The 24,557-nt window shown below is 42.9% G+C and overlaps 1 long non-coding RNA gene across 2 annotated transcripts in view; it reads right to left on the reverse strand.

Annotated features, from left to right (window-relative positions):
• Positions 1-24,557, reverse strand: part of LOC139355633 (uncharacterized) — a 107,756-nt gene that overhangs the window by 70,688 nt on the left and 12,511 nt on the right. The window contains exon 2 of one of the 2 annotated variants that reach the window (XR_011606437.1): positions 3,666-3,705. This is a non-coding gene — a long non-coding RNA (uncharacterized lncRNA). Of the gene's footprint in view, positions 1-3,665; positions 3,706-7,657; positions 7,895-24,557 lie in introns of both variants that reach the window. The other variant, XR_011606438.1, reaches the window with a different exon arrangement.

Below are 24,557 nucleotides of genomic sequence, written 5' to 3' on the forward strand. Positions count from 1 at the left end.
TGAAGAGAGCAGTTGTTCTCCCAGCATGGAGGTTGAGATCTGAGAATGAACAGACTGCCTGCTCAAGTGGTCCCTGACCCCTGAGTAGTCTAACTGGAAGACATCCCCCACTAGGTGCAGACCGACACATCACACCTCACACGGCGGGGTACACCGAGACAAAGCTTCCAGAGCAAGGATCAGACAGCAACACTCGCTGTTCAGCAATATTCTATCTTGTGCAGCCTCTGCTGCTGATACCCAGGCAAACAGGGTCTGGAGGGGACCTCAAGCAAACTCCAACAGACCTGCAGCTGAGGATCCTGACTGTTAGAAGGAAAACTAACAGAAAGGTCACCCACACCAAGACTCCATCAGTATGTCACCATCAAAGACCAAAGGCAGATAAAAACCACAAAGACAGGGGAAAAGCAGTGCAGAAAAGCTGGAAATTAAAAAAATCAGAGCACATCGCCCCCTCCAAAGGAACACAGCTCATTGCCAGCAACAGAACAAAACTGGATAGAGAATGACTTCAACGAGTTGAGAGAAGGCGGCTTCGGTCTATCAAACTTCTCAGAGCTAAAGGAGGAACTATGTAACCAGCACAAAGAAACTAAAAACCTTGAAAAAAGAATGGATGAATGGGTAACTAGAATAATCAATGCAGAGAAGACCTTAAAAGAACTGATAGAGATGAAAACCATAACACGAGAACTATGTGACAAATGCACAAGCTTCAGTAACCAACTTGATCAACTGGAAGATAGATTATCAGTGATTGAAGATCAAATGAATGAAATGAAGCTAGAAGAGAAATGTAGAGAAAAAAGAGTAAAAAGAAATGAACAAAGCCTCCAAGAAATATGGCATTATGTGAAAAGACCAAATCTACCTCTGATTGGTGTGCCTGAAAGTGACGGGGAAAATGGAACCAAGTTGGAAAACACTCTGCAGGATATCATCCAGGAGAACTTCCCCAACCTAGTAAGGCAGGCCAACATTCAAATTCAGGAAATACAGAGAATGCCACAAAGATACTCCTCGAGAAGAGCAACTCCAACACACATAATTGTCAGATTTACCAAAGTTGAAATGAAGGAAAAAATGTTAAGGGCAGCCAGAGAGAAAGGTCGAGTTACCCACAAAGGGAAACCCATCACAATAGCAGATCTCTCAGCAGAGACTCTACAAGCCAGAAGAGAGTGGGGGCCAATATTCAACATTCTTAAAAGAATTTTCAACCCAGAATTTCATATTCAGCCAAACTAAGTTTCGTAAGTGAAGGAGAAATAAAATCCTTTACAGATAAGCAAATGCTTAGAGATTTTGTCACCACTAGGCCTGCCTTACAAGAGACCCTGAAGGAAGCACTAAACATGGAAAGGAACAACCGGTACCAGCCATTGCAAAAACATGCCAAAATGTAAAGACCATCGAGGCTAGGAAGAAACTGCATCAACTCACGAGCAAAATAACCAGTTAATATCATAATGGCAGGATCAAGTTCACACATAACAATCTTAACCTTAAATGTAAATGGACTAAATGCTCCAATTAAAAGACACAGACTGGCAAACTGGATAAAGAGTCAAGACCCATCAGTCTGCTGTATTCAGGAGACCCATCTCACACGCAGAGACATACATAGGCTCAAAATAAAGGGATGGAGGAAGATTTACCAAGCAAATGGAGAACAAAAGAAAGCAGGGGTTGCAATACTAGTCTCTGATAAAACAGACTTTAAACCATCAAAGATCAAAAGAGACAAAGAAGGCCATTACGTAATGGTAAAGGGATCAATTCAACAGGAAGAGCTAACTATCCTAAATATATATGCACCCAATACAGGAGCACCCAGATTCATAAAGCAAGTCCTTAGAGACTTACAAAGAGACTTAGACTCCCATACAATAATAATGGGAGACTTCAACACTCCACTGTCAACATTAGACAGATCAACGAGACAGAAAGTTAACAAGGATATCCAGGAATTGAACTTTGGTATTAGCACTCAATGTCTACAGCCACAGGTCACCCTGTATTTAACCCCAGGTAGACCAAGAACCAGGTGCTATCCCCAGATCTGTTGGCTCTTGTTTTCAACAGTTTAATGTTGAGAACATACCATAAGGCTTCCTTGCAAAAAATCATTCTACATTTCAAAATGGAGTAGATAAATGACAGTGATATTTCAGTCTCCACTGAGGATGCCAAAGATTAGGGTGTCCAAGGAAGCAAAAGAATCAATTTTAGGTTATGTCTCCACAGCAAGCCCCATCCAGTGTGAGAATCTGTCTCCTACAGTGGCCATTTTACTCAGTCAGTGGGAAGGTACATAATGGCCATTTGGCCTAGGTAGTGGCATTCTGGGGGAAACTTGTTCTCTACAGACAACATAGCTCCAAGCAGGCATGGATTTAAAAGTCATGCTCGGGCACCCACTCCAGCTTGCTGAATGAAGCAGAACAGCTTCATACCTGAGCAGCTGAAGATTGCAGGCCCAGCAACCCACTAATAAGGTAACAGAGTAGCGATCAAAATTCAGGCACAGAGGGAAATAAGTGCAAAGACAATCAAGCAATGGTTATGGAGAATCTCCCAGGGCAACGTTCAGCAGCTCTGAAGTGGTTCCAAGGAACATCCAGGGTTTTGTTTTGTTTTGTTTAAGTCCTCGGTTCCATGCTTAAGGCCCATGCTAAATCCTAACGACACATCTCCATGTAAAATACACCTGTCATGTGAAGTACATGTCTGCTGTTGAATTATGAAAATATTTTTGCAGAAAAGCCATATGGTAATGTTACCTAGAGTCTTCCAGGATTAGGGAATTGCCTGCTAGGTTCTCTGACTTTAGCCAGTGATGGATACCCTGAAGATAGGGGGTGGGGAGAGAAAAAAAAAAAAAAAGATAATGGCAGATTCAGTGCTTGCTGAGCCAAGTATCAACTAGGGGCATACCTAGAGTTGTTAAATCTGATTAGTTGGTAAATTTTAGCTATGTTGCCAAAGGAAAGGGGTTAGGGGCCCTCTGGGCACATGTTCCATATTTCAATAGACAGGTGCTTCATTCCCAGCAGAACTGTCTTGATCTGACATACTCACACTTTTACCCTTCCTGTCAAGAGTCATCGCTTCTTACATTCTCTCTAAGGTTAATAATGGTGCTGGAAGGAACTATTGATTGCCCAGCCACAAAGCCACACTGCTCTGGGTTTGGCATACTAGGCTGTTTATATCTATGGTTTCCTGTTTCCTGGTCACTAATAGCCACCTTGTATCTGTGAACTCTACCTTCAAGTGAACAAGGGTAAAGCAGGAAGTCTCAGACAGTACCAAGTCAATGATTCATTGATCTTGCCCGGTGCTCCTCAGCAGGAAGGTGTCCCCAGAGGGTCCCCGGCCCATTCTTTTTCACAACCAGCCTTGCAGAGAGGCTCCATCCTCAAAACCCCCTTCCCTACCCAAATCCAAGACTACTTAAGGTCCCAAGACCCTGCATAATGATGAACTATGGAAAGGAAACTGTCTCTGGTCCTTGATTCAGGAAGTCTAGTTCCCATGGTACAAAATAGCTTCTCACCCAAGCTGCCACATGAGCCACTAGAATGTTTCCAACTTTTAGTTTCTATGAGTAACTTAATTTCTTATTAAAACAAACTGGAAGATCAGCTTCATCTACATACCTGTTCTTTGAAGTCTTCATAACACTTGTTAGTCCTGTACCTACAAGAAATGCATACACTGCTTTTTATGCTGAGGTTTGCCTGTAGCCTTGTGGGTGGGAACAGGGGAGTCATTACAGTAACTTGGATTCCTGAATGTAGACCCCACACTCAATAGTTCCCTGGCTGAGGGAACTATTGACAACTGACTATCAGCCCAGTAACAAAGTGGTAAGAAAACAGATGGTGGCCTGGACCATTTCATTGAACACTGTGGTCAGACAGGGAGTGCACTGTGATTTAACAGTATTCTGAGTCAGGCTCTTCTAGTCAGAAATGGACCCCACTAAGCTAAAAGCCTTTTCCATCTGCTGTTCCCATTGCTGCCCATCTTAGACTGTCCTAATGAACAAAGTCAGGCTCAAGGACAAGGGTGAGTGGAGAATTCAGTCTATTTCCCATTAGTGAGAAACACTAGGTCTGGAATTCACATTGGGAAGTGACACTACCTGGCCTTCAGGACCTCTTGAATCAGTAAGAATTTAGAACATGATCCAAGTTCAAGCCTTCATTGAGCCTTTCATTTGATAGGCAAGCCATCTCACAGGCTGCAATGTGTGTATGGCACCTAGTATCACCTACAGCCTTCCAAGTATTAGGAAGTTCTCTAGAGTGGTCTGGAGAGAAACAAGCTTAGAATCCTAAGTTTTCTAATGAGAGACTGTAGTGCTAACATTGGAGTCTCTATGAAACTGGAGCAAAATATTTTGTAAATATTCAATATATTTCATAGTCTCACAGAAAAAAACGTTGTTAAACTGGAAACCATTTTCTTGATTCTCTATCTTACACAGATGGTGGCCCTGCCACATGGATAATCTGTGGAATTCCAAAATAATTTCACATGACCAAGTAAAGGGAAGCTGAACACTCCTTCCCCAGTCCTGATTAAAGAGATGGAGTAACTATGGCACTAAAGGCCAAGAGGTCATAGGGATGCAAAACATGGCACCCACCCTCCAAAACAGGGCTCACATGTGACCACTCCCAGGCTAAATGGATAATTGGCTTAGCTGGTGTTTTTGGAGCTCAAGGGTAGAGTCTTCCATTGGAAATGGACACCATAGTTCTCCTGTTTGAAGTTGGACACGTGGAGCAGACTCAAAATGAGGCCTGAGGCAATGAGGACATGAAAACACACTTTGGACCCTTCCCTTGCTACCATCCACAGTCTCCTGCTTCTCTCATTGGTGAGGCCTAGGTGGAAGAAAGCTGGTACTGTATTTGGGAAACAGACTCAAAAGGTAATGTTCCCTGTGGTTGAGGCAGGGAATAAAACGAATTGAAGTCAGACAGGACCAAGGCCAATAGCCACATAGCTACTAAGTACAGATGAGCTGCTCAGACTCCAGAGCTCCGCTGCATGCCATTTAGGTGGACCATTTACATATTAGGGTGCTGTTTCAACACAAGGTTGGTGAGGGGAGGAAAAAAAGCATCTTTGCTTCTTTGGATTATCTTAGTTTGAATCTGGATCAGATCATTATAAGGGGCCAGTATTAGGGAATTGCTTATTGGGGACTCAGGCTCTTGACCAAGATGGATGCCTCCAAGATTAAAAAATACATACTTGGCTCATCCAGCCCTGGATCTGCCATTTAATCAGGAGAATCTCTCCCAAATGCATTGGGACCAGTCCTCTACATACAAGCTGAAGGAACAAAAATCAATCATAACCTACACCAAGAGGCAGACAGTTATGTATTAGTTGCTGTAACTATGCTCTATGCTGACAAAGTTATGTGGCTATACAATTCTTGTATGTTCAGACAGTTGTCTCAGATGTCCAGTAGGAAACATGTGACAAAAAGTTGAACTTTGGAGAGACCATCATAATGCACAGTATGAAAACAGTGGATGGAATTAACAGCAAATTAGATGTTATACAAGTACTTAGAGTATGTCCAAACTGACAAAATTTGAATACATGAAAAAAATGAATTGTATACAAACTAAGTAGCCAGGTAGGTGTGTGAACAGATTACCTGAAAAGGGAGAAAAGAAATATTGATCAGGTTTTCCACATTTGAAGACAACTATAAATCAACATGCAAAAAAATGTCACCCAGAGTGCAGAATGTACATTTTAAGCACACACAGAACAAGTTAAGTGAATCAAAATTAACAGACTTGCTAGTTAGAAGATGCCAGTTTACTGTGCCAATTGAGTGTCCCATTGTAGGTGATATTTTTGCTGATTAATAACCAGACAATCCTGTTATTAACTAAGTACAGAACAGGGAAAGAACAATTCTGTACAACACTGGTTTATAAGCTTCTTATGGAAGGCAAGTTGACTGAGGGAAGAATGATTTATTCCTCTAACCCTCACATCTCTCCAGAGCCTTCACTTTCATTCTCAGAGGAGGTGATTATGAATCTACAGGCTGGAGGACTATCTTATTAGCTCCTGGATTAAAATGAATCACAATATGGGGCTACTTCGTGTCACTTGCCTGGCTGGAAACTGCAGCCCCCTATCCATGCAGCTGCCTGATGGAAACAAGTCTCCAATATGGGGAGAGACCATGGCTCAAGGGCAGATAGACATGCTTCCCAGTCTGATTCAAGAACTGTATTAGGTTGGTACAAGAGTAATTGTGGGTTTTGCCATGAAGAGCAATGGCAAGAACCACAATTACTTTTGCACCCACCTAATACCTAGCCTACCATATTAAGCCACAAAACAGTGTCCCTGGCAACATCAGAATATCCAGATCCTCACCCTCCTTAATAAGCCCTATCTGAGAACTGTCAAATGGTGTCTCGCTGAGCAGAGGTCCTCTGCATCACAACGAGAATCCTCTTTTCAGAAGAGTCTTAAATGATCCCCAACTTCTTCCCCCATACTAACTCTGATCTAGTATTTTTGTCCTACTGGTTCTAATTACTGGGCCTTGTCTTCATCTGCATACTTTCAGGTGCGGGTAATCTTCATACAGGTCAACTTCAAGACAACTGGGTGTCAAGAGCAAGGAAGAGGGCCTATGAAGTGAATTTAACATACAGTGATTCAAGGAAGTGCTCCACTCTGCCACCTCCTGCAAGTAGCACGTTGAAGACAGCTAAAGTCATTCAAAAACCTGAAAAGAATTACTAAGATCCATAAGAGTTGACAACAACGTGGAAGACTCCCATAACCACCTAAGCACATCCTGTGTGAGCCCCATAAGATGGTTTCTGGAGCTACTGTACAAACTGGTACTGCTCCTGCTTCAGGAATACCAACCTAGATAGAGCACAGCTACAAGCCAGCCTCTCTTTAGGTTTCTGGAAGAGATGTTGCTGACCTAGTCCCAGCCTCCGTGTCTAGTCAGGGGAAAGGACAGTCACTCTGAGAGGCCAGCAATTCAGACACAGGCACTGGGAATAATTCCTACCACCCCCCTAATCCTGGGATGAGCATTGTGCACACGTGTAACTGTGGGGATAGGGTCAGGCGGCAACTTGGAATACACACTTGGCATTAACCAAGTACTATTGTTTACTAGGTTGTATAAAAGGATCTAAGAAACTGTTATCTACATTGTATTCATCTCTTTGGGGGACGCAAACTTTGTACATAGCTTCCTTTGGCCTCTCACCCCCACAGGGCAGATACAGTGTCCACTCACGAGAGTTAAATGCATGTGGGTCACTTAGAGCTCAACGTACAGCTCTATGTACCCAGAAACAGTTTTGTACCTGTTAGGGCTCACTAATCTGTTATATGGTAGCCTGTCAATGCATCACTCCCCACTGCAGTTAAGGGAGAGTGCCACACATTAGGGGCTTTGACAACAATCTCCCCATTTATCTTAACTCTAGCTTGGCAAAAACCAACCATAGAAGCTATGAGAAGACAGAGACTTCAAGTCATTTTTATAGGCAGAACTGGATCAACACAGCCTGAGAAGTAGAACTTATCAAAGCTCTTATATGAAAGAAACTTCGATGGCCACACCTGCACTGACCTGTCCTGGATGAAACGGTGTCACTTTCCTTGTCTCTTCTCTCAAAGTCTCATTGACCTGGTATATTTCATTTCAAAGTATACCAACCGCTGTCCTTCCCACCTCATATGCCCAATAGAGCTTTTGGTGCATTTTGCCCTCGTCAATTTTCTGAATACTTCCAAGTTGTCTTCAGTCCCCTCATCTTGGTCCCAACTGCACCCATGAGGGATCATCTGCCTTCTGACTTCATTCTTCCTGTTACAAAGAAGCACATCTGAGTAGAGGAGAGCACCAACCCCCGGGAGCCCCAAGCCTGCAAACCTGGGTGAGCCCTGAATGGGAAGTGCAAGACTCAGCAACCCTTCACAGCTAGTTTTGCCACTGTGGATATATTGTAGACAAACATCCAATTTTTCTGGATAAATTATACGTTGTCTTAAATGTACTAGCAAGACCTTTGGCTTGACATTTTCACAAGTACTTTCTGTTTTGTTTACACAGAAGATTTGTCAAAAAACCTTCCTCCTCTGCAGCCGAGACAATGACACAGTCTCCTTCCGGAGCACTTGTTCCTCCTTTGAGTGTCATAGTTGTAGTTAGAAACCAGATTCTATGGACACACGTTGGCAGCCTGCAGTTATGTGAACCTGAACACAAACATGGTTGAAGCACTTTCATGTCTATAGAGATGGCTCCTTTCAAACCCACAGACCTGTTTCTGCCTTGTCTTTCCCTGATCTGTGCACCTAGCACCAAAATGCCAAGAAACAAACCTGAGGTGGTTTGGTATGGACAGGCCTGGATGTTCTCCCTGGCCCACTTGGGTGCTACAATTAGCCACAAGCTCTCTACCAAAGAATAAATGTCTGGATTTGGCCAGTATATACAATCGCTTTTGAAAAGGAAGCCGGCTTCATCCATGTCTCTGCATTCTCAGCAAACTAACAAGAACAGAAAACCAAACACCACATGTTCTCATAAGGGGGAGCTGAACAATGAGAACACATGGACACAGGGAAGGGAACATCACACACTGGGGCCTGTCGGGGTATGGGGGACTAGGGGAGGGATAGCGTTAGGAGAAATACCTAATGTAGATGACAGGTTGGTGGGTACAGCAAACCACCACGGCACATGTATGCCTATGTAACAAACCTGTACATTCTGTATGCACATGTATCCCAGAACTTAAAGTACAATAAATTAAAAAGAAAGAAAAGGAAACTGGGAGCAAAAGCTCATGGGCTTCTACAAGTGACAACTCCTAGATATCAGTTTATGAAGCTGAGAAAAGCATGAGCCACAGTTTAAGATCTCACCCTTAGAGCCAGTCACTTGTAATTGGCCAGAGTGCCTGCTGCTCTGAATAGAAGCACAGAAGCAGCAGCACACAGGGGTCGAAGGCATTAGATGATGTGCGACGTAGATCATGTACACTACTTTGTGCCCATTAAGCCTGTGGAAAAATTTTGTACCCAGTAGTTTTAGGAACTGGTGACTCTGTACTTCAATGGAGGTGACAGATTTTCATGAGAATCCAAACACAAGAAAACCTGTACCACCCCTCAGCTGACTCTTCCAGCTCTTCTCCAACGCGCCCACTTTGTAACACAATCCAGTTTAATTTTTCCAGATAATAGATCAAGATGAGCGAGCTCTCTTGCCTTTCAGCCCCTAGGTTTTCATTCTCCAAGATTCACTCCCACTGAACCCAATTCAACTGGTTATATGAAAGTTCAAGGAAATCATTTTTTATGACCTAAAAGAAAGTAGTTATTAATGAAGTGTTCCACATTATTCCTTTAAATAGGGTGATTTCCATATTTTCAGTTTCAGCTTTTGGAAGATGGTTTGATCAAGATACCCTGAGAACATTGGAGCCCAACACTCACATCCTGACAAGATCTCATTCACCCTGGGCATGATTCTTACCCTGAGCCACTCAATCTGATGTGTTAGCAGCATTGTTTTGTATACCTAGTGTGAGGGTGGGGAAAAACTCCAAGGTGTCAGACTTTCAGATTTTGACTCAGGTTACTAAGAGGCATATTATTCCTGTGAATCTTATAATCCTCACCTAAATAAGTGATTTTAGTATTGACCCGGATGAGCTAATGAGTATTAGAGCATACGAAGTTAAATATATAGGGTAACTGACAGCCTGTGACAGATGGTCTTCCATAAACATTCACATTAACTTATAGAAATCCCGAGACAGGATGAGATTTAACTAGTATGATTAGCGGCTGTGATAGATACGAGGGTGTATTTTTTGAAGAATAACTTACGATCAGTCACACAAATCTTTCGCAAAGGATTAATGGTATGATGGTGCATGGTGAAGGGAGTTGTACTGAATAGTAGACAGCTATCAGTTATTGAAACTTATTCTGTGCTGGACATTCATCTAAACATTCCACGTGAATTACATCTTTTAGTTCTCGGTTTTATGAGGGGATTAGTAGCCCATTTTACCAGTGAGGTATAATGGATTCGGAAGGTTTATGAACTTTATTTCAGACAACCCAGTCAGTGAATTACAGAGGGGTATCTGACACCGAGTTCTTCTCTTACCCCAGCCATCTTGACCCTCGTATTGGATTCAGCACAGGTAAGTGCCTGCAGTGGGAGAGCCTGGCAAGGCACCTCCCTTTTGAGCTTCAGTTTCATTATCTGAAGATGAAACATGACTTGGATCATGAATTCAGGAACCCCTAGGCCTAAACACGACTATCTTCTGAAGTTTTAGAATCAGCGTTGAAATGTTTATACTACCCAAAGCAATTTGGAGACTTAATGTCTGTCAAAATACCACTCTGGGGCTGTTCCACAATGAGGCTATAATTGAGTTTCACATGTATCTTAACTCTGCAAAGAGCCACAGGAGCCTGGGAAGATAGACTCCAAGTTCTTAGGCAGGCCTGTGTTAGCCCAGACCTGACAAGGATACCTAAGTCTCGCATGGAGGAAACTCCAATGTTAGAGGCTCAAACATGCACTGACCCATCCTAGACAATGGGGTGTCATACTTTGTCCATCCTCGTGTCAAATTTTATTGACCTATTTATTTTATTTCAGCAAAGGTTGCCGAGTGCTGCCTCTCCTACCTCCAAGCTCAATAGCAGAGCAGTTGGTGTCAATTTTGACCTAAGTAGATGTGACGCCACCACCCTATTCCTTCCTAAATGGGACTACTTCCTAAGTCGTCTGCAGTTCTTTAATCCTTATGCCTATGTGGTCATGACCTTGTTCTTCCCATTACAAAAGAAGCATCTCTCAGCTGATAAGCCTGGCCCTAAGGAATCCTTAACCTGCAGACCTGACCATGCAAAACCTGGCTGAGACGAGAAAGTTCAAGTTTTAACCCTCCACTGCTAATGTTACCACAAGAGACAAACATTCAATTTGCCTGGATGAAGACTTAGTTTTATTTTGATGTAAATACTCCCAAGTATCCATTGGGATGTCAGCATTTTTGCAAGTACTTTGTTTTGTAAACAGTCAGGGAATAATAAAGTTTCAAGAATCCCCTGCAACAAGAAATTTAGCCTATAATATAGTCTTTCAGAAGTATCTGCTCCCCCATCCCGAGGGTTTTGGAAATAAACCAGGTTTTCCAAGAGTCTTCTGGTCTACTTACGTGAATCTTGCCCCATAGGACTGATTGAAGACCTCTTTCTATGTATGTCTATATATAAAAACGCTTCCCTCCTGCGTGTAGGGCGGTGTTTCAAAAACAGCAGAATTGGTTTCCATCTATGTCATGCCTCTCTCTACCACTAAGATCCTAGGAAACAAGCAAGGCAGCGTGAAGGACAGGCTGGGCTGACTCCAGGCCACTTGGGGAAAACAACTGGTCATTACAACTATCATAGAAGGAGGAGCGACTGCTACCCAGCCAGGATTTTAGAGTTATCATAGACACCTGAGCTCCATTCACAGCTACCTTGGTTGACCTTAAACTAAAAATTCATCCCTATCAAATCAGCATCCAACTGTGACTCATTCAAAGCTTTCCACGTCAAGAACTCCTATGATTCCTGTCTTGTCCTGTCCCTTTTATGTTGTGGCTCAAATAGAACTGAGGGGAGGACAAATCAATTCTTTAATCCTACAGCAAAATCAGGGCTCATGTGGAAAACACTTCTAGTGTATATAGTAGCTTTTGAAAATGAAGCCAGGAGCAAAAGGCTCATGGGATCCTCCATCAAGCAAGTTCTAGATTTCAGAAGTGTAAAAAGCTGAGCGCAATGGTTTGACATCACCAGGACTGTCAGTCACCTGTGCTTAGATACAAGGCCCTTCTGCAGTAAGAACAAGTAAAGGCACGTGGAAGGTTTAGCTAGTGTGGAAACACCACTCAATTTACACTACTTTGTGCCCCAGAGCCTGTAGAATAAAATTCGCACCCAGCATTTTAGGGAATTCAGCAACTCTGTAGATATATTGGCTGGAAAGATTCTACATTCACTGATAATCCCACAGAGGAAGTCCATCTCTCATGAGACCAGTTGGAAGATGAGTCAGCCGAGATTCACAAGGCTCTTCTCCAACATGCCTATTTCCAACATTTCAGCTTAGTTTTCAGAGAAGAGGCAGAGATTAGAGAAAATTCTTTCATCCTCCAGCCACCAGGCCCTTCAATACTCCATCCAAGACTCACTCCTGCTAGCACAACTCTAATTATGCAGCTCTCCATCGAGACCTGTTACCTAGCAGAAGCTGAGTGTTAATAGAGGGATATTCTGGACTACCCTCTGTACAGGCCTGTGCTGGTTAATGGTTGTTGACTGGATTAAGGAATACCTAGGGAATGGGTAAGGCACTATTTGGGGGCGTGTCTATGAGGGTGTTTTCAGAGAATATTGAAGTGCGAGTTAGTGGACTGAGCAGGAATGATCTGCCCTCAATGTGGGCATGCACCATTCAATCAGCTGGGACCCTGAACAAGAAAACAAACTGATCTGAGCTGGAATTACTGTTTTTCCTGCCCTTGAACGTCAGAATTCCAGACTCTTCCACCTTTGGACTCCAGAACTTACACTAGCGACGACCCCCTGAGTGTTTAGGCCTTCCAATGTGGACTGAGCCTCAACTACCAACTTCCCAAGGCCTCCAGCTTATAGACAGCCTGGCATGGGACTTTTCAACCTTCACAGCTGTAGGATCCAATTCCCCTATTAAGTTTCCTTTCATGTATCTACATAACTTACTGGTTCTACATCTAGAGAGCCTTTATATTGATACCAGGAGTAGAGAGGAACATTTACATATGGATTTTCTTAAGTATCTGGAGTTGGCTCTCTTATAAGATCCCCAAATTCTAAGGATTCTAGTAGTATAGAGAACATTGATAGCCCATGGCGTGAACTAGAGAGAGGAACAAAGTATTTGTAAGTAAATCACCACTTAAGAGGCAAGGAACTTGGTGACTCTGCATATTGGTGACTGCATATATTTTCAAACATTTGTAGAAAACCAATGATGATGAATGTTGGTTGATCCTAACATCGCTGGACAAAGTGATGAGCTCAGGAATTCAATTTCCCAGCTCCAGCTCCAAATAAATAGCCTAAGTGGTTGAGCATCTAAGTGTGACCCAAGTTGATCTCTCCAGTAGCCGGGGCTGAAATTCCTAAGAAGTGAAACAAAAACCCTCAGGTGAGTGGCTGAATTGTAATAGAAGTTAAACTCTCAGCCTCGCAGGGTGTCTATTAAAGTGAGGGCATTGGTTGGGAAATAATGGAATCCCGTAAGTTGGGATGGGGACAGCTGGGACCATCCTGATGAAGCTGGGAATATAGAGCGCCTAAAAATCCTGATAAGCCTTGTTTGTCAGGGACAATGACATCTTTCCCTCACCCAGTGGTAGCCAGCTTTTTACCTGAGGCTAATTCTACATTGCCTGAGAAAAGAGTAATGGCCTTCCTGAGGAGGTTGCCAGGAAAGAATGCCAGTTCTCCTCAGGATCCAACCCTCTACTCCTCTTTGCTTCTAGGCCTGTAATAGACTCATGCCCCAGCAGGCTCCCAAAAGATGAGACACAAAGTGACTCATGGAGTGGTATGCTACCCAAAAGAACTGAGTTTTCTTATTATACAAACATATCTGGGGAACATATGAGGGAATGGATATTGAGGTTGTGGGATAGTCCTGAAAAGAAAAAGTTGGATCAGGCTAGATGTACTCATATAAACAGAGATTTTGCATTTAACATTGCAGCTTGGAGAGTTAGAAAAGGCACTGGTTGGCCAAAACATGAATGGATGACCCACTGAGCTAGCTGGAGATGCCTGGTCTTCCTTGGGTTAAGGTGAGGAATGAATTAAAAGGCTTAGGGAGGTTGGAATACTAGGAAGTGTTTGTCACTTAAAACCTACTGACTCATACTGAGGGTCTGGAAGACATACCTTTTGCTAATACTCTAATAGATTTGAGGGAAGTCCTAGCATCCCCTGAAGAGCTTCATATTTGTTCTTTGTGGACCAGATCTTATAGTGAGAACCACTGCCACTGAACCGGACAACTTAAATGTGATGGAAATAATTAGGTCTCGGGGCAGTAGGGGCCAAGTGGTGGTATGCAAAGGCAAACTAGACAGTCATCACAATTGTCAGAGACCAACAATCTGACTTATGTAGATCCATGGTCTTGGCTACATGTTTCTAGAAGAAAAACAAAGCCTACTCACAATTTTTAGTTGATCTATATAACCAGGAGACTTCCAGGCCAAACAAGCAGTCTGACAGAAACAGAATCAAAATGGAATCATAGCCCCTCATTAGATTCCCAGACTTGAGCCAGTTTATGAACCTAGAACCTCTTGAATAAAGGGGAAGCCAGATTCCCTCCAGGAAGGACCCCAGTCCAGCACCAGAAATTTATATATTAACTTGTCTCCCATTCTTCCCCCAAAGGGACCTATAGCCTTTATCCAGGGTAACTGTATCAGGGAAAAGCAAAGAATCAGAACTTTCGGGGGCTGCTGGACCCTTGATCTGAACTGACATTAATTGCAGGAGATCCAAAACATCACTGTGGCTCTCCAGTCAGAACAGGAGCTTATGGAGGTCAGGCAATAAATGGAATTTTAGCTCAGATCTGAGCCCATTCTGTAGTCATTTTCCCAGTTCTAGAATTCATAACAAGCAAACATTTAGCTGGCAGAATCCCCACATTCATCCCCTAACCTGTGGGGTCAAGCGTATTGTGGCAGGAAAGGTAAGATGAACACCACTGGACCTGTGTCTACCTAGGAAAATGGTCAATAGTATCAAACCCCTGGAAGGATTGTAGGGCTTAGTGACACCATCAGGGACTTGGGATGCAGGGGTAGTGATTCCTACTACATCCCTGTTTAGCTTTATTTGGCCTGTGTAGAACACACATGGATCCTAAAAAGTGACAGTGAATGACTAAGCTTAACCAAGAGAATTTGGGAATGGAAATTATAGCTTCTGTACCAGATATGCTTGAGCAAATTAACACATCTCCTAGTACCTGGTATGCAGCTATTTATCTGGCAAATGTCTTTTTCTGTTTCTGTCCATAAGGCCCACCAGAAGTAATATTTTTCATCTTCTTGGTCTTATCTTATGGGTGTATCAACTCTAACCCTATGTTGTAATTTAGTTCAAGGGACTTTGATGATCACCTTTTCTTCCCAGAAGATATCACACTAGTCCATTACATTGAACTTATACTAATTGGACCTGGTGAGCATGAAATACTAATGTGCACTTATTGGTAAGATATTTGTGTGTCAGGGGCAGGAAACGAATCTAAGATTCGAGGGCCTTCAACCTCAGTGAAATTTCTAGGGGTTCAAGTGGCATGCAGCCTGTTTAGATATCCAATCTCAGGTGATGGGCAAGTTGTTACATCTGTCCCTTCTCATAACCAAGAAAGAAGCACAATGTCTAGTGGGCCTATTTGGATTTTGGAGGTAACACATTCCTCATTTGAGTGTTACTCTGGCCCTGAGTGACCCCAAAAGCTGCTAGTTTTAAGTGGGGCCCAGGACAGAAGAGAATTCTGCAACACATCCCGGCTTTTATACAAGCTGCTCCGCCACTTGGAATATATGATCCAACAGATCCAGTGGCAATTGAGGCATCCAGGGTAGATAGGATGCTGTTTGAACCCCTTGGCAAGGCTTCGTAGGTAAACTGCAGTGGAGGCCTTTAGGATTTTGGAACAAGGGTCTGCCATCATCTGCAGGTAACTTCTGAGACAGCTCTTAGCCTGCTACTATGCCTTTCTAGAAACTGAACACTTGACCATGGGCCACCAAGTTACCATGAGACCTGAGCAACCTATAAAACTGATCAGTATCTGACCCACCAAGCTATAAAGTTTGGGTGTGCACAGCAGCACTCCAGCAAATGAAAGGGGTATGTGTGACTGGGCCCAAGCAGGTCCTGAAGGCACAAGTTACATGAGAAATTGGCCCAATTTTTACCCATGGCTTCTCTCCACGAATACCAGCCATAAATATGGAGAATGTCCCAAGCAACATCCCTTCTTTGAAGTGGTTGAGCCATATACATACTCTTGTACTGAGTGTTCAGAGTCATGCTTCAGTTGATGACATCTTTAAAGCCTCATGAACCATTTTCACATGAAGTACCTTGTTTCTAGTTAACATGCCTAGTTATATTGCCTTCTCACTGTCTGCACCTATGTCCTCATGAATATCCTACGATCAGTTGACAGGAGACAAGGGCTTGGTTTACAAATAGTTCTGCACAATATGAAGGTACCATCCATACGTGGATAACTATAGCCCCTTTCTGGGACATCCTTGAAGGACAATGGTGAAGGAAGTTTTCCTGATGGGCAGAATCACTTGGTTGTGCACTTTGGAAGGAGAAATGGACAGATGTACTGCAGCCCGTGGTTTGGCTAGATGATCAATTGGAAAATTGACAAACTTAGGGAAATGGTACATGGAGAGATCTGCATAAGCAAAGGATATAAAGATACTTGTGTCCCATGTGGATGCTCACCGAGGAGTGATCTTGGCAGAGAAAAACTGGTGGATAGAAAGGACCCATTCTGTGGATACTAGTTAGCCTCTTCTCCCAGCCACCACTAATTGCTCATTGAACTCGGAGTGGCCATGGTGGCAAAGATCGAGGTTGTACGTGGGCTCAACTGACTTCTTCCACTGAGAGCCCAATCTGACAGCAGCAGAGACCAACATTGAGCCCCCAGTATGGAGCCATTCCACAGGGTGATCACCCTGACAGCAGGTTGATTTCATTGAACCACTTCTGTCATAGAAGGGGCCGCATCTTGTTCTTGCTAGCATAGACAGTTACTCTGGATGTGGACTTGCTTTCCCTGCATACAATGCTTCTTCCAAAAAATACTATCCATGGAATCACAGAATGCCTTGTCTGCCATCATGGCCTTTCACATGGCAGTGCTTCTGACCAAGGAATCAGTTCACAGCCAAAGCAGTGCAGCAACGGGCCCGTGTTTATGGAAGTCACTGGTGTTACCATGTTCCCCACCATCCGAAAACAGCTGGCTTAATAGCAGAAAAATCTTTTCAAAACATTTCCAGTTCCAGCTAGGTGACAGTACTTCATAGGGGTAGGGCAAGGTTCTTCAGAAGGCTGTATATGCTCTGAACCAGCATCCGATATAATATAGCATATTGAAATGGAACTCTGATAGCCAGGATTCACAGGATTCAGGAATCAAGGAGTGGACATGGGGAACGGTACTGCTTCACCATTACCCATGGTGACCACTCACTAGCAAAGCTTTTGCTTCCTGTTCCTACAAATTTATGCTCTGCTAGCCTAGAGGTCTTAGTTTCAGAGGGAGGAATGCTTCCACCAGGAGACAATGATTCCACTGAACTATAAGACAAGACTGCCACCCCGCCATCTGGGCTTCTCATACCTCAGTCAACAGGCTAAGACAGGAGTTAGCATTGGCTGGGGGAACTAATCCAAACTGCCAAGGGGACATCAAAATGCTATTCCACAATGGAATTAAGGAAGAGTATGTCTGGAATACCGGAAAGCCCTTCTTAGTGTTACCATGCCCTGTGATTAATGTCATTGGAAAATTACAGCAACCCTATCCAGGAAAGACTAGGAATGGTCCAGACTCTGAGAATAAAAATTTGGGTTGCCCCATCAGGTAAAGAACCATGACCAATTGAGATACATCTGGGAGGTAAAGAAAATACAGAATGGGAAGTAAAATAACCTGGTTATAAATGTCAGCTATGAACACCTGACCAATTACAGGAAGACTAGTTGTCATGCGTATCTTCTTCCTTATTCTGTGTATATAGATGCATAAAGCAAATACCTTTGTTTTCATTCCTCTTATTCCTTTATCTTGGAAGATTTGACTATGTTGTGTTTGCATATTAATTGTTCATCATAGTATTTAAGTTATGGGGTATCATAAAAATCATCCAAGAACTCTACCTTCTCTAAGGCATTAGTGCATTTTTAGTTTTATGCATGACACTTGTATCATATTAAGTGAAACAATTACCTTATTGTCTTTATTCAGAAGTTAGATATCTTAAAGAGAGGTTTACAGGTGCTAATTTGATAAGGGTAGACTTTTGATGGTTAGTTTTAGGTGTCAATCTAACTGGGTTAAGGGATACTTCGATAACTGGTAAAGCATTCTTTTTAGGTATCTCTGTAGGTGTTTCCAGAGAAGATTGACATGTGAGTCTGACTGTGCAAGGTCTGTCCCTCAATGTAAGTGGGTACCATCCAACCAGCTGGGGTCTGGATAGAATTGAGAGAAGGCAAATTCACTCTCTCCCCAGAACTGGGATACACTATTGTGAAATAATTTCAGTCTCTTTAGCCTTTGGACTCTAGCACTTAGTCCAGCAGATCCCCTGGTTCTCAGGCCTTCAGATGTGGACTGAGCCATGCTATCAGCATCCCAGGTCTCCAGCTTGCAGAAATCCTGTCATAGAACTTCAGACTCTAGTCACATGAACCGTGTAAACCTGGGCATGTCCAGAAGTACCAGATTCAACCGTGCACTGCTAATGTTGCCATAGGGGAAAAACATCCAACTTTTCTGAATAGGAGATTTAAGAAATACTCATTTAAAAAAATGCAAAGCACCGCTGTTTTGTAGCACTTGCTCGTGTCAAGAGAATTGGGAAAGGCCGTATCTGTTGGAATCCTTTCCTCTGTACCAGAATTTTAGTCTGCTAGTCGCTTTCAGGGCGGCTTGTTCCTACCTACTTGTCTTAAATCTGTAGAGAAACCCGATTATGTAGTCCCATGTCAGTCTGTATTTGTGTGAACCTCAACATGTGAAACTAAAAGCACTCTTCCCATCGATAGAGGATTCCTTGTGAGCCATAGTTCCACATTTGCCCATGTCATCCCTGATGTCTGCCCAGCACTGGAATCCCAGGAAAAAAATCATAGAGGTGGCATCAAAGACAAGCCTGGCTGCCTTTGGGGTCTGCTTGGGCATGACAACTAGTCACAATGACTGTCATAGAAGGGATGGTGTCTGCAACTGGCTAGAACATTCTTATTCATCCTGATACTGGAGGTTCATTCATAGTCAGCTTGATCATCCCTGTCCTACATAATGGAGAAAAAGGTATCTCCAGAGAAGACATCTAATTGGAGACTCTCCGATATCATTTAGAGTCCTGAAGAGTCAGACCCTGTTAGACGACCCTGCTTAATTCCCATTCTCCCTTTCCATCAGTTATATAGCTAAGTAGGTCATAGGTGACAGTGTATTTCTTCAACAGTGCAACAAGATCAGGGCTCATGCAAAACACTTCTAGTACAGCCTTGGAAAAATAAAGCCAGGAGCAAAATCAGGCTTTAAAAAGAAAAAAAAGACAACAAAAAAATCCCACAGGGTAAGTCATAGAAGGGATGGTGTCTGCAACTGGCAGAAGTATATGAAGCTAGAAGGGACAAAGCGGTAGTTGAAGACATCATCCTTTGCAGCAACACGGATGCAGCTGGAGGCTGTCATCCTAAGCAAATTATACAGGAACAGGAAACCAAATACCACATGTTCACTTGTAAACAGGAGCTAACCACTGAGTACACATGGACATAAAGACAGGAATGATAAACACTGGGGACTACTAGGAGAGGGGGCAAGGGCTGAAAAGCTACCTGTTGGGTACTAGGTTCAGTAATTGGGTGATAGGGTCATTTACACTCTAGACTCCAGCATCATGCAATATGCCTATGTGACAAACTATATATGTATCCTTGAATCTAGAAAGTTGAAGTGATCTAGTTTTTACTATGTATTTAAGTGTACATTTCTCATACAGTAGACATGTTTATGGGCAGATTAAAATGACTTGTATTTTTAACGTTTTTCATAGCATGCTCCAACCCTTGATCTCTGCAGGAATTAAGAGTTTCCACACTGGTTTGCCAGTAACTTTGCTGAAGGAAATTACAAGAACATAAATTCCTGAAATCTGGATCCTATACCCAATTGTAAATAACCAACCAAAGACCTGTGAATCTAGTAACAAAGTGGAGGGAAAGACCAGGACAGTAGACCACAGTTTCATTGAGCACAACATCAAGTGGTCACACAGGTTGTTTTTGTTCAACCGTCTTCTGAACCAGGCTTGCCTGAGAGAAATAGACAGAAGACTTAACATTGCCCCTCTTCAGTTTAAAGCCTTCTCTATCTCCTTTTCCCACTGCTGCCCATCTGAGACTGTCCTAATGAACAAAGTCAATGTCAAGGACAAGGACAAGGACAAGGACAAGTGGCAAGTTTAGTCTATTTCATATTAATAAGAACTAAACCTGGAATTCACTGCAGGAAGTGACACTACCTGGCCTTCAGAACCTCCTGAATCAGCAATCTAGAATATGCTCCTGAAAAGCCCAGGGAAGGCTGAGCTTATTTGACAGGCAAGCTATCTCATAGGCTACAACATGTGCATGGCCCCAAATGTCCACTAGTCTTTTAGTATTAGGAAATTGCTTAGTATTTCTGGGGAGAGGTACAAACCAAATCCTCTTTGAAGTACAGTCCCATGATGAAACTACAAAACATCCTTGTTAAGACTCATAGGTGTAGTTCAGAGGTTCACACAGAGGCAAGGTATGTGTTTTTAAACTATAAGACATTTTTCCTTATTTTACCTATATGGAGGAAACATAAGAGCTAGCCCTGAATATGATAAGGTATGTGCAATTCCAGACATCTAGAATAGTTTGATATTAAACAATTAGAGGAAAGCTGAATGTTCCCTCACTTATTCCTGAGGAGATATGTACTTATAATACTATGAATCAAAATTCTATGCAAAATAATGTGCCTGGCCTCCAGGAAAGACAACTCATTTGCAGCCACTCCCAGGCTGATTGAACACTTGAGGATTTGAAGCCCAAAGGTAGAGCTTCACCCTGGAACATGACACCATTATTGTCCTGTTTCATGAAGCTGGAGACAGATTCTAAAGTGGGGCCTGAAACAATGAGGCTGTGAAGCACCTTGACACTTCCTTTCCTCCCATACTCAATCTTCTACCAAGTTCTCCCATTGACTGGACACAGAAGACAGCAAGTTAGTACTGTACCTGAGAAATGTATGCTCAAAGGTAATGTGCCTCATGATTGACTAGTCCATTACTTCTCTTCTGTGAGACAGGACCAATATCCGCATGAGTAGATACAGGTAAGCTGCTCAGATTCTGAAGCTCTACTGCATACCATTTCAATAGACGTTTCCTCATAAAGATGCAGTTCCAAATGAGCCTAATGAGGGAAGAGAAGCAGCATTTGCTTCCTTGGACTATCTTAGTTTGAATCTAGATTTCAGATGGGTATAAGAAATGGGCCAACCCAGTACGCAACCTTGAGAATATATTGGGAACCAGTCTTCCTTGTACATAAGGTGAATGAACAAAACTCAATTATAAACAGATAGATAACATTAAGTTATGTAACTTGTTATAACTGTGTTCCAGGTATTGAAAAGTTATATCTAGGACATGCGTGGCAAGAATGATCTAGAACTTTTAAAGATGAAGTCTTCACATATTTTATGTGCATGTAGAAATCACAGTGGATGTAAAGATGAGATTGTAGAGGAAGATTGCTGAACTTAAGGACAAATAGAAAATATCCAAAATGGCGGGCAGATAAATGTAAATATACATGAACAGAACAGTAAGTTGTAGGCAAAAGTGGCCTAATCCATTTATAAATGGATTAGCTGAAGGAGAGGGGGAGACGTCTTAAAAGACAGTGGCTAAGATTTGATATTAGAAGACAACTGTAAGTCAATATATATTAAGTCAAACCCCCAAAGCACAAAAATGTGTATCTTAACACACACGGGACAAATTAACCGAATCAGTGAAGTGAATCATGGCAATAGCAAAGACCCTTTAGAGTCCTCAATATCTGTTAGTCAGAAAGTGCCAGTTGCAAGTGTCAATTAGGTGTCCTATAGGAGGTGATGATTTTGACTGATTAATAACCAAGACCAGGCAATCCTGCTAGAGCCTAGGTGAGGAGTAGGGATGACCACCAGCAAGCAACATCAGCACCTCCTGGTTTATAAGATTCCCACAGAAGGTAAGTTGTCCTTCCAGGGATCAACAGCTTCTATCTCCTTCCAACCCTCATATCACTCCACAGCCTTCAGTTTCATAATCACCAGCTTTGATAATGGAATCTGTGGGCTGGGAACTATCTTGTTAACCCCTTTTGTTGAAAAGAATCACAATATGGGGCTACTTTATAGTGTCATTTGCCTGGCCAGTAAACTGCAGGCCCCATCCATGCAAATCCCTCATGGAAACAAGTGCTTCCTCTGCTACGAGGAAAGAACACAGCTTAGGAGTAGACAGAAAGCCTTCACACTTCCCAGGCTCCTGATCCAAGGACTCTTACTACCGAGACCACCATTAAACTAAAAACACAATGTTATGGGAAACAGATGACCTCTGGATCCCTCCATCCCTCCATCCCTCCATTCCTTATTAAGCCTTGTTTGGAAATTGCCAAGTAGCATCTGGACAGACGTTCTTCGCACCATGGCAAGAAGGCTCTTCCCAAAAAGTCTCCAGAAACTTAGTCTTTCCCTATATGAATTATCTTTTAGCCTTTACTGGTTGCCTAACTACTGAGTCTTGACATTGTCCCATCATCTAGGTACTTAAGAGTTGAAGCAGCTTCATGTGAACCAACTTCAGAACTGACAAGGTACCAGCTGAAATGCTTTTGTATTCACAATGATTCAAGGAGTTTTTCTGCCTGTGCTGCCACCCTCTCAGAGGCACACTTGAGTTTTGAAAAGGGTCCAAAAATAAGATCAATTCTTGACCAGGACATAGAGGATTTTCATGAGTTTCTGACCATATCCTGGAGTAGGGTCATGAGATAGTTTGAAGACAGATTGTACAATAAAGAAAGGGGCCCCATCGGCTTCAGGAATATGAGCCCAGATGGAAAACAGGAAAACAAAATCTTACTTTTATGTATCTGGAAGAAGAGGAAGCTGACCCAGTGCCAGCCTCCACATGTAGCCAAGGGAAAGAATCACTAAGAAGCCAGCATCTCAGACACAGGCACTGGGGATAACTCCCACCAACCACCCCTATCCTCGTGTGAGCTTTGTACATATGTGCAGCTGTAGCAACAAGTCAGGTGCTAAGTGAGGTGACACTCAGCTTTAGTTGAATATATGTTTTATAAATGGATCTAGGACAGAAGATCTTTAATATCTTCATCTCACAGGGAAAGCCAGGAACTACTCAAACACACAGCTCCCTCTGTCCTGTCTCCTACATGAGGCACACACAGTGGCCCCGGACAAGAGCCAAGTGCACATAGGTCATCTTGAAATGAGTTCTGGGCTCCATGTCTCACTGATGTCTTACTACTTTCTAGCCACATAGGCACCAGAACTGTCGGCAACTGTCACTGCCCCCCCCCCCCCCCCCCCCCCCCCAGTTAAGAGTCCTGCACATCAGGGGCTGTTTTTATAGGAGCTGGACACTATCCCACATTTATCTTAACTCTGTAGCCTGGTAACAGCCACAAAAGATGTGTGAAGGCGGACTCTAAGTTATTTTCCTAGGCAGGCCCAGATCAGCCCAGACCTGACGAAGAATATCTTAACAGCTCACATAGAGGGAACAGTTAAAAGGCTCAAATCTGTATAGTCTGTCCTGGACAATGGGATGTCACACTTTGCTTGTGTCCTCTGACATCAAGACTTACAGACCTGATGTATTTCTAGCAGAAACTGCTAAGCACTGCTGCTTCTGGCCAGTTCCCAATCACAGAGCATTTGGTGCACATGTGGACTTAGAACGAAAGGGTCATGTAAACCTATCTCTTCCGAAATTGCTTCTCCAGGTTGTCTGCAGTTCCCTCATGCTGGCTCCGCTGTAATCATGAAGGAACCTCTTAAGTCTGACTTCATTCTTCCTACTATATGAAGTACATCTGAGCTGAGGAAGCTGACCCTCAAACCCGAGCCTGCACACCTAGCCAAGTAATCCTAGATAAGTTCAGGAAGGAAAGTGCAAGATTCAACCCTCCACTGTTGGTTTTGCCACAAAAGACAGACATCTAATGTGATAAATGACTTAAAGTTTTTTTGTTTTTTGGGGGGTTTTTTGCTTTGTTTTCAGAGCATCAGAGTATTATTCCATGGGTGTCAGCTTCTCTGAAGGAAGGTACTTTCCTAATCTTTACACAATAAAGAACACGGTAAAAACACTTCTATTAAAGTAACTAGAGCTGTGTCAGAGTACCTGATGCTCCGAGTCTAAGCACAGAAGTAGTGGCACGCAGGAGTGAAAGTCTTTAGATTGCATGTGGCATGGCTCACATGTTACTTTGTGCCCATTGAGCCTATAGACCAAGCTTCGCACCTTTGTAGTTTAAGCAACTGT

Source organism: Macaca nemestrina, chromosome 8, assembly GCF_043159975.1.
Source record: "Macaca nemestrina isolate mMacNem1 chromosome 8, mMacNem.hap1, whole genome shotgun sequence".
Lineage (NCBI taxonomy): Eukaryota > Metazoa > Chordata > Mammalia > Primates > Cercopithecidae > Macaca > Macaca nemestrina.